The sequence below is a fragment of the Schistocerca americana genome, chromosome 8 (assembly GCF_021461395.2).
Source record: "Schistocerca americana isolate TAMUIC-IGC-003095 chromosome 8, iqSchAmer2.1, whole genome shotgun sequence".
Lineage (NCBI taxonomy): Eukaryota > Metazoa > Arthropoda > Insecta > Orthoptera > Acrididae > Schistocerca > Schistocerca americana.
The window spans coordinates 39,827,065-39,845,684 of record NC_060126.1 but is presented as its reverse complement, the minus strand read 5'-3'; the positions used below and the strand labels follow the sequence as shown (position 1 = coordinate 39,845,684).

Below are 18,620 nucleotides of genomic sequence, written 5' to 3'. Positions count from 1 at the left end.
GTACAGAACAAAGTCATAGGAGAGCGATATGCACATATACAGGTGGCGATAGTATCGCGTAAAAGGGCAGTGCATTGGCAGAGTTGTCGTTTTCATTCAGGTGATTCTTGTGGAAAGGCTGCCGACGTTATTAGGCCCCACACGACGTGAATTAGCAGACTCTGAACGTGGAATGGTAGTTGCAGCTAGACAAATGGGCACTCAGTTTCGGAAACCGTCAGGGAATACGATATCCCGAGAACGACGGCGCAAGAGTGTGCCGAGGATGTCAAATTGCACGCTTTACCCCTCACCACGGACAACGCAGTGGCCGACGGCCTTCTCTTAACGGCCGAGAGCAGCGGCGTTTGCGTAGAGCTGTCAGTGCTAACAGACAAGCAACACTGCGTGACATAACTGCAGAAATCAATGTGGGACGTGCGACGAGCGTATCCGTTAGGGCAGTGCGGCTAAATCTGACGTTAATGGGCTGTGGCCTTTCCTAACAGCACGACATCGCATGCAGCGCCTCTCCTGAGCGCGTGATCGTACCGACTGGGCGCTAGACGACTTGAAAGCGCTGGCCCGGTCAGATGAGTCCCGATTTCAGTTGGTCAGAGCTGATGATTGGGTTCGAGTGTGGCGCAGACCCCAGCCTATGACCCGAGGCACCGTCGAAACTGGTGGTGGCTCCGTGATGTTGTGGGTTGTGTTTACACGGAATGTACTGGGTCCTAGTTATGTTGGACTACTTGGAGAACATTTGCAGCCAGTCATTGACGTCGTGTTCCCAAACAATAACAATGGAATTTTTATGGATGACAATGCACCATGTCACCAGGCCACAATTGTTCGCGGTTGGAGTGAGAAACATTCTGGTCAATTCGAGCGAATGATCTGGCCACCCCAATCACCTGACATGAATCCCGCCCATTGTTTATTAGACAGAATCGAGAGGCCAGTTCGAGCACAATATCCTGTACCGGCAACACCTTCGCAATTATAGACGGCTGTAGAGGCAGAATGGCTCGACATTTCTGCAAGGGACTTGCAACGACTTCCTGTGTCCATTCCATGTCGACTTCCTGTGTCCATTCCATGTCGACTTCCTGCACTACTAGGACAAAAGGAGGTCCGAAACAATGTTAGCGGGCATCCCACGACTTTTGTCTCCTCTCTGTATATTGTAAGCAGTCTCCGTGGACTGTGTGCATTTCCCGAGTATCCCGCCAATGAACCGATTTCTGAGACTCAACCTACCTACGACTACGGATATCTGATCGTTCCATTGGATACCTCTATAAATTTTTGTCCAAAGTATCTTCAGGAGTTGGGTGATTCTAATTGTGAAGCGTTGATACTGCAGCCATTGGATACTACAATTTTTCTTTTGTGTAGTCCGTAATTATACATTTCTGTACATTTAATGGTAGGTCTGAACGGTCCCAAACAACTAACGCAGTTCAACAAGACATGCCGTATCCCCATTACTTTTCATCACTACCATGAATGAAATTACAAAAGGAATGAAGCGGAACGGCAATAAGGAAATCGACCCACTTCCACTCACAGCTGATGCAGCAATTTGGAGTATACGGAAAAAGATGTCGAAGATTGGCTGAGCACCTGGAATGACCATCCAAAAGTACACGGATTAGCAGTAAGTAATTCAGAAACGGTTTGCGATGTCAACGGGCAGAACAAGAAAGGCAAAATAAAACTGGGAAAAAAATGCTGCTGGAGATAGCAGACCAGTACAAATATCGTTGAGTGCATAATTTCAAGCCATAACAAAACGGAGCATGAAATCAAAACCGAACTAAAAACCGAACTCACTTCTACTATCAAGTTCGGAATCTACGATTAAGTCCCCTTAAAGCCAAAACACTCTCTGGATAACAATATGGGGCGTAAAAACCTCCACAACAATCAAACACCTCGACAACAAACTGCAAGCCGTAGAAATAAAGTTCTTTCGAACTATGGTTCCAGAAAACTAGAAGGGACAGTATAAGAAATGAAAAAATTGGGGAAGAAGCTGGAGTGTACACATACTTGAAAGAGACCGTTTGAGATGTTTTGGCGGCGTCAAACGAATGGACGAGTGAAGTATAGCATACACTTAAATGTGGCTGGTAGAAGACCGATAGGAAGACGAAGGAAGATGGTGGCCGAACCTAGTGAAAGAGGACATACAAACAAAGGGACTCAACTGGGATGTATTGCTGAGAGAAGAATCAGATATGGACGGACACAAATGGACAACGGAAAACCGATGATGAGGACGTTAACTTAAAGCAAGTTGTCAATCTTTGCAGCTCTTTGAAATGTTACCAATACGTGAATTAATATTTGTGTGGCCTTTCCCAAAGAACTTAATTACAGACAACTACATCATCTGCGAGGAGTCTGAGCTCGCTATTAGCATTATCTGCCAGGGACTGATATGCAAAATGCACATCACTGGTCCTAACACTCTACCTCAAGTTAGTGCAGTGGAAATTCGCGTAGCGAGTATAATTCGTTCCAGAATCTTACTCGTAGTGCGAAACACTCGTTAAGCGAAACAATTTATCCCATATAAATTAATGTAAAATACGACAATGCTTTCTATGCAGAAAAAGTACTAAAAGTTTTATCTTATTCGTGCCATTTATTCAAAGAAAATTTACAACCAGTATTACGTACTTTATTAATCACGATACATAACTAATTCATTTTTACTAGGAAGCTATATATAGACATTGGTTTCTGCTGACGCTTCGAGACCTGGCGAAAACGCAACATACTAATATCGTGAAATAAATTTGTAGCTCGCGTAGCCACTGCTTTATTGGGGTGATAGTTTTCAATGTACGATGCAACCGATTCCCACGCTTTCAGCATTTCTCTTGTTGCGCCAGAAGATTGCTGCTTTGTTGTTGCTGCATCCACCTCCTCCTCTGAAGAACTAAATTTCCTGCTGCGAAACACACTGCAACTCCATAAGCTCTTCGGTGGACATTTCTTGGCTGTGATCTTCCACAAGTTCATCGATATCATTGTTACCCACATTTTGTCCCATGCTCTTGTCCAAAGACACGATCTCGTTCACTACAGTCAGAACAGGTATTGATTCAAATACCTCAGAGTCATATTCGACAACGGACTCCGGCCAACACTTCTTCCAAGCAGAAGTGGGAGTTCTCTTGGTAACCCCTTCCCACGTCTTTTCGATCATCTTGATGCAGGCAACGATGTTGAAGTGATACTTCCAAAACTCTCTGAGAGTGATATTGGTAGCTTCAGTCAACTCGAAGCAATGCTCGAAGAGTGCTTCAGTGTAGAGCTAATTACAGTTAGAAATAATGTCCCGGTCCATAGGCTGGAGTAACGGAGTGGTGTTGGGAGGCAGAAGTTGGATCTTGATGAATTGAAATTCTTCAAGGATGTGGTCTTGTAGGCCTGTAGTATGGACAGGAGCGTTGTCCATAACAAGCAAGACATGGTGTGGCAAATTCATCTCAAGCAAATAATTTTTCACCAAAGAACCAAACACTTCATTGATCCAATTACAAAAGAGATCGCGTGTCACCTAAGCCTTGTTGCTGGACCTGCACATCACATTTAAACTGTTCTTCTGGACTTTACACTTCTTGACGGATCGTTTCTGTATGGTAAACAAGCAGCAGTTTGATTTTCAAATTGCCGCTTGCGTTGGCACAGAATAGCTGTGTGAGACGGTCTTTTATTGCCTTGTGACTAGGCAATACATTCTCCTCTGCTATTACGAAGGTTTCCAAACTAGACCCGTACTGTCGCAATTAAAAACCAGTTGCGGAAAATAGCCCTCAGAATCTACGAGCACATAAAAAAAAAAAAAAAAGGTTCAAACGGCTCTGAGCACTATGGGACTGAGGTCATCACTCCACTAGAGCTTAACCTAACTAACCTAAGGACATCACACACACATCCATGCTGGAGGCAGGATTCGAACCTGCGGCCGTAGCGGTCGTGCGGTTCCGCACTGAAGCGCTAGGACTGCTCCGCCACACCGGCCGGCTACCATGTTGAAGATGCTGATGAAGTTCTCTGCTGCCTTTGTGCTGGAGCTCTCTGTTTCGCCATGCCTCACAACGCTGTGGATGCCGGTTCTGTTCTTAAACTTCTCGAACCACCCACAGCTTCCTTTAAACACTTCTTCGGCCGCTGTTGATCCTGGCGCCTTCTTAACAAGGTCGGCGAAAATCATTCTCGCCTTCCCTCAAATGATATTGTCGTTAGTAGCATCGCCTTACAACTGCTTTTCATTTATCCGTATAAAGGACAACAATTCGACATCATCCAGAAAACGAAACCGTTGTTTAGATAGTTTTGTCATTCCCTTTGAAAAACGTATCTTCTTGAACTTGTCCTTATTCTCGAGGGTAGTGTAAATAGTTGATGTAGGCCGATTGTATGTGCGTGCTAAATCAGCAACGCTCACACCACGTTCGCCTTTTTCATTGATTTTACGTTTCATTTCTAAGTTTTTTTTTCTCTTTTACGATCCTCTTATTGCGATTTTTTCTTCCGGGATATTTCTACGAAAGTTATTAGAAAATACTGTGTCAACACAATTTTAGAAAAATGTGTGATCATAGGCTGCACTAAAATGATAGCAGAAAGAGCACTGAACCCAGACTTGCAGTATGTACTAAAGGCATTGCTCGTACGCCACTGCCGACAGCGAAAGGTGTGTTCATATTGTTGAACGTACCCTCCGCCGCGCGTGAGCGGCTGGTGACATCACACTAAACTGTCGTCACAATTTATGTGAATTGCGCGTTATGGGAGGTGCTCGTTAAGCCAGTTTCCACTGTACTTCTGGCGATGAGTCACCGTCCAAGCAATCCTCAACCGTGTCATAAATTCAGTTTTGATACCTCATATTGTGATCTAACGACTGACAACAAACTAGGGTGAGGTACCGTGTGACGCTCGCTTGTCGGGATGCGGGCGCCACACCCCCGCTACGGAGCCGGCCGGCCGCCGAACGACCGGACCGGAGTGTCCGCCAGCTGGCCGTGCGACTCTCGCTTTCGTTACGAGCCAGCCAGCTGGCCGGCGGGGGCGGGGGCGGCCGCTTCTGCCGCCGAGCCGTGGCGCGGGGCGACGCCACCGACCCCCTCCCCAACCATCACACTACGGCCGGTCCCACGACACTCCCCCTGTACGCTGCCCGCTCAGCAAGAGCGGTCGCTGCCCCTCCGAACCGCCGTTGCCTCAGTGCTGATGCAAACAAACTCCAGTCGTTTTCGTGTAAGTAGGGAGCAGAGGCCCAATAATGACGACAAACAGGTGCATATGCTTATCGGCTAGCAAATGTAGCGAGAGTTTTTAACACTCGTAAATAAAAATCTTTAAACTACACTGAAGAGCCAAAGAAACTGCCTAATATCGTACAGGGCCCCCGCGAGCACACAGAAGCGCCGAAATACGACGTGGCATGGACAAGATTGATGTCTGCAGGGCTATTCATAACTACGTGAGAGTACGAGGGGGTGGAGATCTCTTTTGAACAACACGTTGCAAGGCATCCCAGATATGCTCAATAATGTTCATGTCTGGGGAGTTTGGTGGCCAGCGGAAGCGTTTAAACTCAGAATAGTGTTCCTGGAGCCACTAGAAATTCTGGACGTGTAGGGTGTCGCATTGTCCTGCTGGAATTGCCCAGGTCCATCGGAAGGCACTATGGACTTCTCAGAGTCGTATCAGGGGTCTTATATCACTCCAACTGCGCACGCCCCACACCACTACAGAGCTTCCACTAGCTTGAACAGTCCCCTGCTGACATGCTACGTCCGTGGATTGATGAGGTTGTCTCCAGACCCGTAGACGTCCATCCGCTCGAAACGATTTGAAACGAGACTCGTAGACCACACTAAGGATGCCACGTTATTATAGGAGGAGACTTGAAGGACTAACAAGCATTTAAGGTACCATCTGTTTCAGTTACTCATGTGTTTAGTGAACTAGTCGGAATAACATGGGACAATGTATTACAGAAACAATACAATCAGAAAATTGAGGCTATTTTGCACTCTTGCAGGTTGTTCAAATGTGTGTGAAATCTTATGGAACTTGACTGCTAAGATGATCAGTCCCTACGCTTACACACTACTTAACCTAAATTATCCTAAGGTCAAACACACACACCCATGCCCGACGGAGGACTCGAACCTTCGCCGGGACGAGCCGCACAGTCCATGACTGCAGCGCCTGAGACCGCTCGACTAATCCTGCGCGGCTGCAGGTTGTTATGAATTCTCTAGTTACAAAAACAACAGCCTCAGAAGTACACTATTTCCTCACATGACCAGTTGCTAGATATGGGTAGAAGTGTACATAATAACTGAAGCAGATACAACCAGAGAGGATATGGGCGAAAAACTCTGCGGATAGTCTATGGGCTTGTGAGTGTGGAAAATACAAGCATGAATTACAGTAGCCTATACAGAGGAAAGATATTCTTATATCTATATGTATGGGGATACGCTGGTTAGGACACATGACGAGGATGGCAGGTGTCAGGACAGTGCATAAAAGGAAGAGCCGATGGACTAAGCGTTGGCTGACCTTACAGAGCTGGAGGAGAAAACGGAAAAGCAGAAAACAAAGACGTACTACAAACATGCTGTCAAGGAGGCCAAGGCACATCACATACTTCAAGAGCAACGGCGACAGAGAAGAAATCACTTTCACGTCCAAACTATAGCTACGACTGCCGACTGAGGTAGTTCGGCCCGAGGTGAGACAAGGAAATCGACAAACTCTTAATTTAAAGTATTAAATTAATCGCTTAATAAAGAGATCATCTCCCATCCCCCGCCTTTGGCGAGACCTTTGAAGCATACAAACTGTGGGGGTACAATGTTTTTAATTGTGCAACTAGTCTAATAAGGTTGGTTGGTTCGTGGGATTAAAGGGACCAGACTGCGACGGTCATCGGTCCCAGTCTAATAAGGAATTTTCTTTCACTATACGCGTTTCTTTTTATTGAGGCAAAACGCGGTCAACGATACGAAAGTTACAGGTATTTTTTCTACTTTGTTATCTTGAAATTTTAAACATTTTTACTGGCTGAAATCCAGTAACCGTGCGTTAACTTAATTACAGAATATATGTGCAGCCACCTCCGTTGCGTAAAATTGTTGTCAAATTTCGTTATCTGTGAGGAATTTGAAAAAAAAAAGTTTTGTTTTCAAATTAATGAGGTGGAATTCGTTTACCTGCGGCATATACTCGTATGTTTCGCAGCTACGCTGATGTGTCGCCTACTTGCACGCCTTACAAGATTCTTCACTTTTTTGGAGTGGTGTCCCTGATGATCTGCTTTGTTTACATAGCATTTTTCGCACATGGTGATAAGTTCTGGGTTACCCTCTACTCTGGACTACAGGCACCCTTTCTTATACGCAAGTCGGCAGTGAGCGGAAGCCTTGTTAGAGGGTCCATCCCGCCAACCACTGGAAACGATTTAAACGAGGCATAGAAAACATAAGTCGTGGTACCGTTGTACGAGAACTGAAACCACTCTTCAGAACACAACCTTCCACATCGTAGAAGGTATCTGGCCGCGGTGACTAGACGTCAATTTCAAGTCGCTATGCTCACTGCGAGTGGCAAAACAATCACATTTTGAAAATCTCTTCGGCCACGATCATTCGACGACTTCTTTCCCCAGAATTCACACGGTGCGTCATAATAATATGCAAAAGCCTCTTCGAGTGTGTGTCAGGGTCACTACTCTTCACTATATACAAACGATGTGCTGGAGATGGCGTTGGGAACGTCAGTGTGGCTTCTTGCGAATGATTCTGTTATAAAAGGTGGACCGGAATTCCACTGCCAAAATTTTGGGGTTCCTCGAGGACATCTTACGAGCATTTTCGTATAGAATGGGACGCGTAGTCCCTGGTGGCTCGTTGTAAACTAATTACATTTAATTTGATTTCTTACACACATTTCTCTCTGCAGCAGTGTTGCACTGAAAATATCTACACAACAGTGCAAATGTCGACGGTAGGCGCTGCGTGTTTTATTTGAAAACAAACTTTCTCCATTCACTCACGGCAATCTTCTGTTGGTAACTTCTTCCGTTTCAAGCTTGCATTCAGTACTGCTCTGTTCTGTCTCGGGTTTATTTTGTTTCCAGCCGTATTAGTTGTACGTTGACAGTGACACACAGCAGTACTATAGGCGCTTCTACCGATGAAAAGCTGTCCGATACGCGCCTCGTGTGCTGTTCCACACAATACGAACTGTTCCCATAGCTGCAGCCTCCACACCACAGCGCATTCGCACCTGTCAGTGTTGTTGCCTTAGTCTGTATTTAGTGTTGTACGTTTCGGTAACCGCACATTACAGGCCTTTTCACTGTTGAGAAGGTACATCGAAGAGCCAAAGAAACTGGTACACCTGCCTTATTTCCTATAGGGCCCCCGTGAGCACGCAGAAGCGCCGCAACACGACGTGGCATGGACAGGACTAATGTCTGAAGTAGTGCTGGAGGGAACAGACACCATGGATCCTACAGGGCTGCCTATGAATCCGTAAGAGTACGAGGGGTTGGAGATCTCTTCTGAAGAGCACCTTGCAAGGCATCCAAGATATGCTCTATAACGTTAACGTCTGGGGAGTTTGATGGCCAGGGGAAGTGTTTAAACTCAGAAGAGTCTTCCTGGAGCCATTCTGTAGCAATTCTGGACGTGTGGGGTGTCCGTTGTCTTGCTAGGATTGCCCAAGTACATCGGAACGCACAATGGACATGAATGGATGCAGGTGATCAGACAGGATGCTTACGTACGTGTCACCTCTCAGGGTTGTATCTAGACGTATCAGGGGTCCCATATCACACCAACTGCACACGGCCCACACCATTACAGAGCCTCCACCAGCTTGAACAGTCCCCAGCTCACATGCAGGGTCCATGGATTCATGAGGTTGTCTCCACACTCGCAGATGTCCATCCGCATCATGTTTCCAGTCATTAACAGTCCAATGTCGGTGTTGACGAACCCAGGCGAGGCTTAAAGCTTTGTGTCGTGCAGTCATCAAGGGTACACGAGTGCGTTTTCGGCTCCGACATCCCATATCGATGACGTTTCGTTCAATGTTTCGCTCGCTGACACTTGTTAATGGCCCAGCATTGAAATCTGCAGCAATTTGCGGAAGCGTTCGACTTATGTCACGTTGAAGGAGTCTCTTCAGTCGTCGCTGGTCCCGTTCTTTGCAGGATCTTTCTCCGGCCGTAGCGATGTCGGAGATCTGATGTTTCACCGGATTCCTGATATTCACGGTAAACTTGAGAAATGCTCATACGGAAAAATTCCCACTTCGTCGCTACTCGCAGATGCTGTGTCCCATCGCTCGTGCGCCGACTATAACTCCACGTTCAAACTCACTTAAATCTTTATAACCCGCCATTGTAGCAGCTGTAACCTATCTAACAACTGCGCCAGACACTTGTGTTATACAGGCGTTGCCGACTGCAGCGCCGTATTCTGCCTGTTTACATATCTCCCTATTTGCTTGCGCATGTCTACACCAGTTTCTTTGGCGCTTTAGTGTATTTCCACAGAAACAATTGGGCTTACAAAACAGATAAATTATAATTTCATCATCACTGTGAAACGTGCTACCAGAGACTACGGGTTCCTTATAGTAAAACACTCAGAAAACATCACCGAAACATCTAAATTTTATCGATGGAATGAGATGAAATGATTAGGGCAGGACATATAAGCCCATTCCCCAAGCGAAGAAAATCTTCCACGAATCGAACCCAAGACCCTGCCGTCAAGAGGTAACGATGCCAACCGCTACACCACGAGGTGCGGAATACGCTAGAATATCGTAGAAACACGCAGATAAACCTCCAGAGCACTCGAGGCCTGGTGCAGAAACTGGCCGCTGACCCCGGACAAAACGTAAGGTATTATGACTAAATATGCGGAATGAGCCACTACTGTTCGGTTGAACGTTTGAAAATGAGTCGCTGGCAATAACAACAACCATACAATACCTAGAAGCATGCACGACGAGAAATCTGAACTGAAGTGCGGGTAATAAGTGAGACTTGTTGAGCACTCCTCGGCACTTTGGTATCCGTATCCGGTAGAGTCAGTACAGAAGATCCAAAGAAGAGTATTGCATTTCGTCGCAGATTCTTTTTGGTAAGCACGTGAGCCTCGCGGAGGTTGTCATACGGCTCCCCCGATACACGGCAAGACGGGCGCAGCCCGTCAAGGGAGGGTTAGGCTCGCTGCTGAAATTCCGAGGGCATATCTTCCAAGAAGAGTGAAGCAACGTACTGCTCCTCTCCTCGTACATCTCGAGAAGTGACTTAACGGAAAAACCAGTGAGATTCCAGTTCATAAAGAGCTTTGCCCGCAAATCTTTCTTCGCACGCGCCATCCGCGAACCAAGCACGTAAGATGATGGGAAACGCAGGAAAACTCAAAAGTATCCTCCGGAACATACCGTATGGGGACTTGTGGAGTACAAATGTTACACAAGAAGAAACTTTTGCGCTCGTCTTAGACAACTGTAATGCCTGATAGTATGTTCCCTCGAATCATTCTTAACAAAATTTCTCTTGCCGAAATGTGCCCGACTGTGTACACGTACAATTGCTGCGAAGAGAGGGAAGAAAACAAATCACATAAGAAGACTATGATGGTGACAACCACATAATGCCAAGCGAGTTTTCAACGTATGAACAATTAAAACAGAACGCACAGGGCCAAGTTTTTACGGTTCGCGATCATTGATGTACATGATTGATTATTCATCCCATAGTAAGTTAAATAACGATGCGGGGACAGGAATGAGTGAGCTTCGAAGATGGTTCGGTTCAGAAAGAGAGTCACTTCAAGCAACATACGGTATTTACTCTCCAAATTAAAAGAAGCGAAAAAAACTTGCACTTGGGGCGTATTACTTCGCTTAGAATACGAATTGTATAGCAGGGGAAAGCATTAGGCACAATTTATGGCTCCCCGCACTTGGGACAAGCGACACCGGACTGTTTTAGCGGGCGACGGTAACAGAGTTTACGCGATACTTAAGAAAATACAGAGGGATCCAGTTCGCGCAGGAACACAAATTGACGAATAAATATCGTTCTCACCATCAGCGGCGCTCTGTTCCATCTCTCTCTTTGGAGACGTTCCACCTGTCGGCGGCAGGCGCGAGAAATGTAATACACGCAAATGCGGTGAACCGCGTCTTTAGCGGACAGAGAAGCCAGGCTCTTTGGCTCGTATAATCCCAGCGCGCCAGTCCGTTCTTAAAAAGGTGTAGCCGGTACTTTTTGTCAAAGGGAGGATTCGATTTGTTAAGGATGACCTTAATGAGGCTCATATTTTTAATTTATTCTGATAATATTTTATTTATTTATTCCGTGTACATAACAAAAAAGTAGAATGCGATTACTACAGTACATTTCGTCGCCAAGCGAATTAAAATTCTAGTATCACGCATTCCCTCTTTGCAAACAAAGCACAGCTCAGTCTTCTACCATAACGTCCACTACCCCAATGAACAAGAATCTTAACGCTGGAACTTCCAAAATTAAAAGGCTTCGTACCTCTTTTGACAGTAGCTATCTTTCTCCTATTACATCCTTGTACTTAAATTTATGGCTTATCTGAAACTACATCAAAGCATCCCAAGCTTTTCAGTTCAGTCTCAAACTTTAAATTGAAATTTTTCAATTTTCTTGAGTAATAAAGGACTTCTTTTTAAATTATTATTTCAACGGTCAACTTGAAACTATAGTAAGCAATTTTATTTATAAAACAAAATTGAATACAACAATACCAAGAGCCATAGTTTTGGGATCTTAACATTGACTCACGTATTGTGTTCAATTAGACTTTTATCTAACGCGACGCCGTAAAAGAGTTTGTGTTTATCCATAATAATATGAGTAATACAGTCTTTGGAGCTAATAAGCTCCTCTACGATGTACAACAGACGTTGTTGTTTATTTACAAATACGTTAGAGTTGCGACAATTGGCTTCAATGTTCCTAGGATATTACGAGTAAGACATTTTACAGCGGAACAGACATATATCGCAGTTCCAGAAGTGAACCATTTTTATGCACTGTTACATCGTACAAAATAACGACCGCTAACTGCCTTCAAATGTAAATATCGCTGGACTACGCATACTGCCTAAACCATACGCACCAACGTTAATCTTAAGTCCTGTTTGCCCGAGAAATAAATAACTACTCCTGAAACCGAGAGAAGTACGATCACAAAAGAAGCGAAAAAATTATTATTCATATCACGATATCTACAACTTAAAAAAATAAATTTTGAAGATAATCAGAGATCATCCGAAAAAGCTTCAGTTATTATAGTGTTACAAGAGCGTAAATAGATTATCGACCAATGGCGGGGGGGGGGGGGGGGGGGTAGGTGGCGAGCGAGGGGGTGTTGGACGGGGATGCAGGGCGCAGACGGCTACGATGATTTCAAGCAATCCGCTAAAAAAAACACTCTTACAAACGAGAACGTGCTGTCATCACATACTCCCAACGCTCTCCATGAAGCCCATCCCACCGTTCCGTATCAGAGTAAGTTTTCATAGCTGAGTACTGCCCGGATGTGCAGATTGCGCGATATTTTGCCATTTCGGCCTACAAATGATAGAATTTTGTCTAATTATTTTAAAGAAATGCAAGCATCGCCGACCGGGCGATACTTTTGTTGATAGACGCTATTTTGGGGCGACACTTGTAAACCCTAGCGTATTTTACGACACTGATTTTAGTTTAATGTTATTTATAGTGACGTTTACGGACTCCGCTGCCTTGTGCAATACTGAAATATTGCTACCTCCGAAGTTCTACCAGCCTCTAAATAACGACTCCAGTGCTAACATTAAACTGCTATAGATAGGTAATCAGGCTATTATAATAGTGTATGCATATTTTTAGCTTACCATAACGCTAGTGGAGGAATCAAGCGGTTTTCAGCTTCTTTCTTGTTACAAACTTATCCATAATTAGACACTTATCACAACAGCTCACAGAACAAAAGCTATAAAAGGCAGCACTTTCATTAAATTCAACTGCAAGTAAGAAGAGAACTAATTAACAAAACTGCAACTAAGCACAAGTAAGGCCAAGAATTAATTACTATAATTTGTGTTGCTAGTTTCAATCTATCGATGGCATTGTACACTATCGATAGTGCGTAACCCTTTCTCATCATCTGGCTGAAAATTAAAATATCTTTTAATTTGTCTATACGGAACTAGGACGTGTGTAATTCACCTTAGGTGATGGGGGGCCCAGATCCCCCCCTTCCCTCTTTGGCTATGTCCTTGGTCTGCACTGTGAAGATGTTTATGAACGCAATTATTGCGGTACGGCGTAGCACCTAGTACTGCTATCACTGCGAACAACAGATTGTAGTTGCGTCGAACTCTGCTCTTCCGGCTCGCTCTTTAGCGTTAAAAGCACGGCGCATAAATTATGACTGTAATTTACGAATTTCACCACCAGTTTCACCGGGAACTTGTTTTACGAACGTTGAACGCAGTTCCCCAGTGCTCGAGTTAACAATAGTCGACTATAGAACACTGCCGAAAAAAAAAAAACAACATTCAACCGTATAACAATCATCCGTGTTTCTTCACATATGAATGATTATCTTCGCCATTGAAATGATTCGAAAACAAAGGCAGTGTTTACGTCTGCAGTCGTGCCGCGGCCTCCCAACAATGACTAGTTTTTGCAAGTTACGCCCAGTCCCGGCATCGTCACAAGATTGGCTGTCCTCGAAACACTCGTATGTACTGGGACAACAATGATCGTCACATCAGTTTTATTCCGATAATTTTGAAGCCACCAAATATTCTGTATCTTTATATTGGCGTACTGCGTGTTTCTGAACCTACGTTGTGGCCGTTTGTTGCCTACAATCTACATCTCGAACTCGCAGACTCGGTAATCCCCTCGGACAAAGACCAATCATTTTTCACGCAAAATGGTGTATTTTTAGAAAAAAAAGCTACACTTTATCGGCATTTACAAGGGGAATCAGTGACATTTTTCAGCTAGATGTCTCTCACACAGCAGATCAGACGCGCTTCTGCTTACAACTCTGATCTCACATGAGCGGTATGGCATCCCTCTTCTACATGCGAAAAGAACCTTTAAAAATACAGCGTAAAAATTACAACGTACTTGTACTTACCAAATTTTGTTGACAATTTTATTTCCAAAAAGGTGCTACGACGTCCGCTCCTCTTGTTTTACGCACAGACAGTATTAAACCGAAGCACTTCCCATTACAGTAAACGCAAAATACACATAAAAGTAACGAGACGTTCTCCTCAAAGAGCACGCGACAGCGCCATAACGTGAAATTCGCAACGCGCCGCAACACAGTCGAGCCTCCGCAATGGCGAAACGTGAACTGAACTCGCGCTGTCTTCGGCTCGTGTTTTTGTATACCGCCACCAGCTGACTGGAGACCGACCAGTGAGCGCAACGGTGCCACCTAACGGCCGACTGGCGAACTAGCAAAAAAATCAGCTGATTGTAGATCCTTACTGACAATGTACACTGCCATCTGTTGCCTACACGCGGAAACTGGCCAGTCAACGAAGTGGTACCAGCGAGACGCTGGCAGGTTACGGCATTAGATCTACAGGAGATTCTTTCCCTGGTTGATGTGCGTAAAGGCACTGGCATCTGTAAAGCATTCGCCCACAAAGCTGGAAATTATTGCTCCTCGTGAGTTCGCGGTCGTGCAATGCAGAACATTCGTCAGCAGAAAGCATATAATAATGTTCTGCAAGTAATTACGTTTGTGCAAGAAGTCTTGTAATGCAAGGACAATCTTAAACGCATAAGCTTCCCACAAATGCATAAAAAATGAAAGATTGCTGTTTGTTTTTTTTTTTTTTTGCTTATAACAAACGCAAATATACTTTTACATTCGCTTGACACAGGTTACGAGAGTCGGCGGTTTCGCTTATGCGCAACTTAACAACAAATTCTGTCGGAAATTTCTGAAAAACATATGAATAATGTACGCCAGACGGCAGCTTATTGTAAAAGACAGCAATTGTTGCCGGCAGTTGCCTACACATTGCACGTTACGACTGGCCATAAAAGAAGGGGATGCCAGATTTACTTTTCAGTTAGTTAGAGCACAGTTCGAGTAATAAAATACCACCCAGGGAACAGAGTACTGCCTGCAACAGCATTACTGTTACAATTACTGTGTAATTCAACTGTCACCTTCAAAAGCTAGAAATATTATGCCCCAAACGACTGAACTACAGAAAACGAGTACCATCATACATCAGCAAGTTAAACATATGGATGAACTGAATTGATTATGGCGGTACGAGGTAACTCTTGGAAAGAAGTGCTAGACGCCAGGGAGGGGCAACTGTTACATCTCATGCGGTGGAGGAAACAAAGTACAGTTTCTTACAAAATAAAATTAAAAATTATTGACCTACTGTATTTTTCAATAAAAAACATACCAATGCTACCACTATAAAATGAGTATTTTGTGCAGTTTGTATGAGGTTTGTACATAGTTTTTTGCTGTTAGGCAAGCAATGTTCAGATACTTGCAAGTCCTTTCTATGTACACATTTTAGTATATTTTGACACTGCATAGTAACATCATTAAGTAGAAGAATTAGAATCTATAGCCATCACACACTTCCAATTACATGGAGAATAATCGATAAAAAGTTATGATATTTCATGAGATACAGCTCTGGGCAGAGTCGGTAGCAGTCAATATGATCTGGCTCCCTTCAGACTGATAATGAATAATTGTTACATCTGTTTGTGTGGCAGGGGAGGACGCGAATACAGTTTGCAAAGTTTTTTTTCTTTTCCAAGGCTTGAAAAGCATCTTACAGACTGTATCCACAAGCCATTACTCATTTCTTTGCAAATAACTGTCACCATACAGCTAAAAACAAAACTGTACGATCCTAGACTATATCTTTCATCTTCATTGGGCAGTTCTTTCTTATTTATGTTTCAGGGGAGCACAAATATACAAAGATTTCCCTATTGGCAAATGAGTACAAGCAAATTATCTACATCAGTAAAATATAGTATTATGATGCACCCGATATTCTGCAACCTGTCGGTCAAGTACATGGCCAATTCCTTCACAATTTAAGCCCTCTCACCACCAGCATTTCTCAGCTCTATGAGTGCATACTATTCTATTGCGTGACAGTTCGATTCCTACCGTACACTTGCCATGCTAGTGGTAAGTAGCAACACCTGCCATAGTGGTATTCATGTAGACACACTTGTATTTAAAAACATGACGTACACTTGCCCAATGTGACCAGTATCTATGGTATGAATTACTGTAAATATAATACCAGATAACAATTGATTAGCATGTCGAGTTTTAAGCTGTAGCATAAATATGACATATCATCTAATTACACCAGAAATTAGAAATCTCTTGAGACCAGAAACCTTTGCAGTGTTGGTGGAAAGTGAGAATAGGCTGAAGCAATGAATCAAAATATATACAAAGACCATGATTCAAATCTGTCTCTCCTGCTCACTACGCAGATGCTATAACCACTGTCCCACCTTCCCTAATACAAACTCTAATTTGTGATGGCCCAGCCAGATTTAGCACATATAATGAGGACCTTGCCAAATGTCAAGGATTCTGAAAACATTGATCATACAAAAATCCCAACTCACACTTCTCTGTGAAAGCCATGAATTGCACCATCAGGTTGATGTATTCCTGGAGTTCCAAAACGTACTGGACTCAGTACCATATGAATGCTCGATAACGAATGTATGATCGTGTGTGTTATTAAATGAGATTCGTGGCTAAACTGAATATTTTTCGATAGAAAGAGTAGAATATGTCATCTTGGATGGGGAGTTGTGGATAGATGTAGAAGAAGTAACTGCAGGAATGCCCCAGGGAAGTATGTTGGGACCCGTACTGTTCATGTTGTACATTCAGGGCCTAGCAGGCAATATCAGAATTTCTACATATGATGCAGTTACTGATAATGAAAAGTTGTGTGACAAAAACTGTTGAAACACTCAGTTCAATCTTGATAAGATTTCAAAGGTGCACAAAGACTCTGACCTTGCTTTAAATATTATTGTTGTGGTCTTGAGTCCTGGGACTGGTGTGATGCAGCTCTCCATGCTACTCTATCCTGTGCAAGCTTCTTCATCTTCCAGTATCTACTGCAGCCTACATCCTTCTGAATCTGCTCAGTGTATTCATCTCTTGGTCTCCCTCTATGATTTTTACCCTCCACGCTGACCTCCAATACTAAATTTGTGATCCCTTGATGCCTCAGAACATGTCCTACCAACCGGTCCCTTCTTCTAGTCAAGTTGTGCCACAAATTTCTCTTCTCCCCAATTCTGTTCAATACCTCCTCATTAGTTATGTGATCTACCCATCTAATCTTCAGCACTCTTCTGTAGCACCACATTTCAAAAGCTTCTATTCTCTTCTTGTCTAAACTATTTATCGTCCAACTTTCATGTCCATACATGGCTACACTCCATACAAATACTTTCAGAAATGACTTCCTGACTCTTAAATCTATACTCGATGTTAGCAAATTTCTCTTCTTCAGAAACGCTTTCCTTGCCATTGCCAGTCTACATTTTATATCCTCTCTATTTCGACCATCATCATTTATTTTGCTCTCCAAATAGCAAAACTCATTTACTACTTTAAGCGTCTCACTTCCTAATTCCTGCAGCATCACCCGATTTAATTAGACTACATTCCATTATCCTCATTTTGCTTTTGTTGATGTTCATCTTATATCCTCCTTTCAAGACACTGTCCATTCTGTTCAACTGCTCTTCCAGGTCCTTTGGTGTCTCTGACAGAATTACAATGTCATCGGCGAACCTGAATGTTTATATTTCTTCATGGATTTTAATTCCTTCTCCGAATTTTTCTTTTGTTTCCTTTACTGCTTGCTCAATATACAGATTGAATAACATCGGGGATAGGCTACAACCCTGTCTCACTCCCTTCGGGACCACTGCTTCCCTTTCTTGCCCCCTCGACTCATAACTGCCATCTGGTTTCTGTACAAATTGTAAATAGCCTTTCACTCCCTGTATTTTACCCCTACCACCTTTAGAATATGAGAGAGAGTATTCCAATCAACACTGTCGAAAGCTTTCTCTAAGTCTACAAATGCTAGAAATGTAGACTTGCTTTTCCTTAATCTATTCTCTAAGATATGAAAAGTCGTAGGGTCAGAATTGCCTCAGCTGTAAATATTAAGAAATGAAAATTGTGCGCTTCACAGAATGCAAAACTATAGTAGTTTATGACTACAATAACGGTGAGTCACAAACAGTATCAACCAACTCATACAAATATATTACTGTCACCACTTGAAGGGATATGAAATGAAATTATCGCATCGTCTCAGTCACAGGTGAAACAACTGGCAGACTTCAATTCATTAACAAACTACTAATAAAATGCAATCAGTACACAAATTAGATTGCTAAAAACCACTTGTACGTTCAGTCTTAGAATATTTCTTTAGTGTGTTGCCCCATAGCTAACTGATGAAACTGAACATATGGAAAGAAG

The 18,620-nt window shown here is 43.6% G+C and overlaps 1 protein-coding gene across 1 annotated transcript in view; it reads right to left on the bottom strand.

Annotated features, from left to right (window-relative positions):
* The window catches only part of LOC124544979 (GAS2-like protein pickled eggs), an 820,634-nt gene extending 806,213 nt beyond the window's left edge, over positions 1 to 14,421 (bottom strand). The window contains exon 1 of the mRNA XM_047123727.1: positions 14,217 to 14,421. The gene's annotated coding sequence lies outside the window, so the exon portion shown is untranslated. The remainder of the gene's footprint in view (positions 1 to 14,216) is intronic.
* Between the last annotated feature and the right edge of the window lie 4,199 nt (positions 14,422 to 18,620).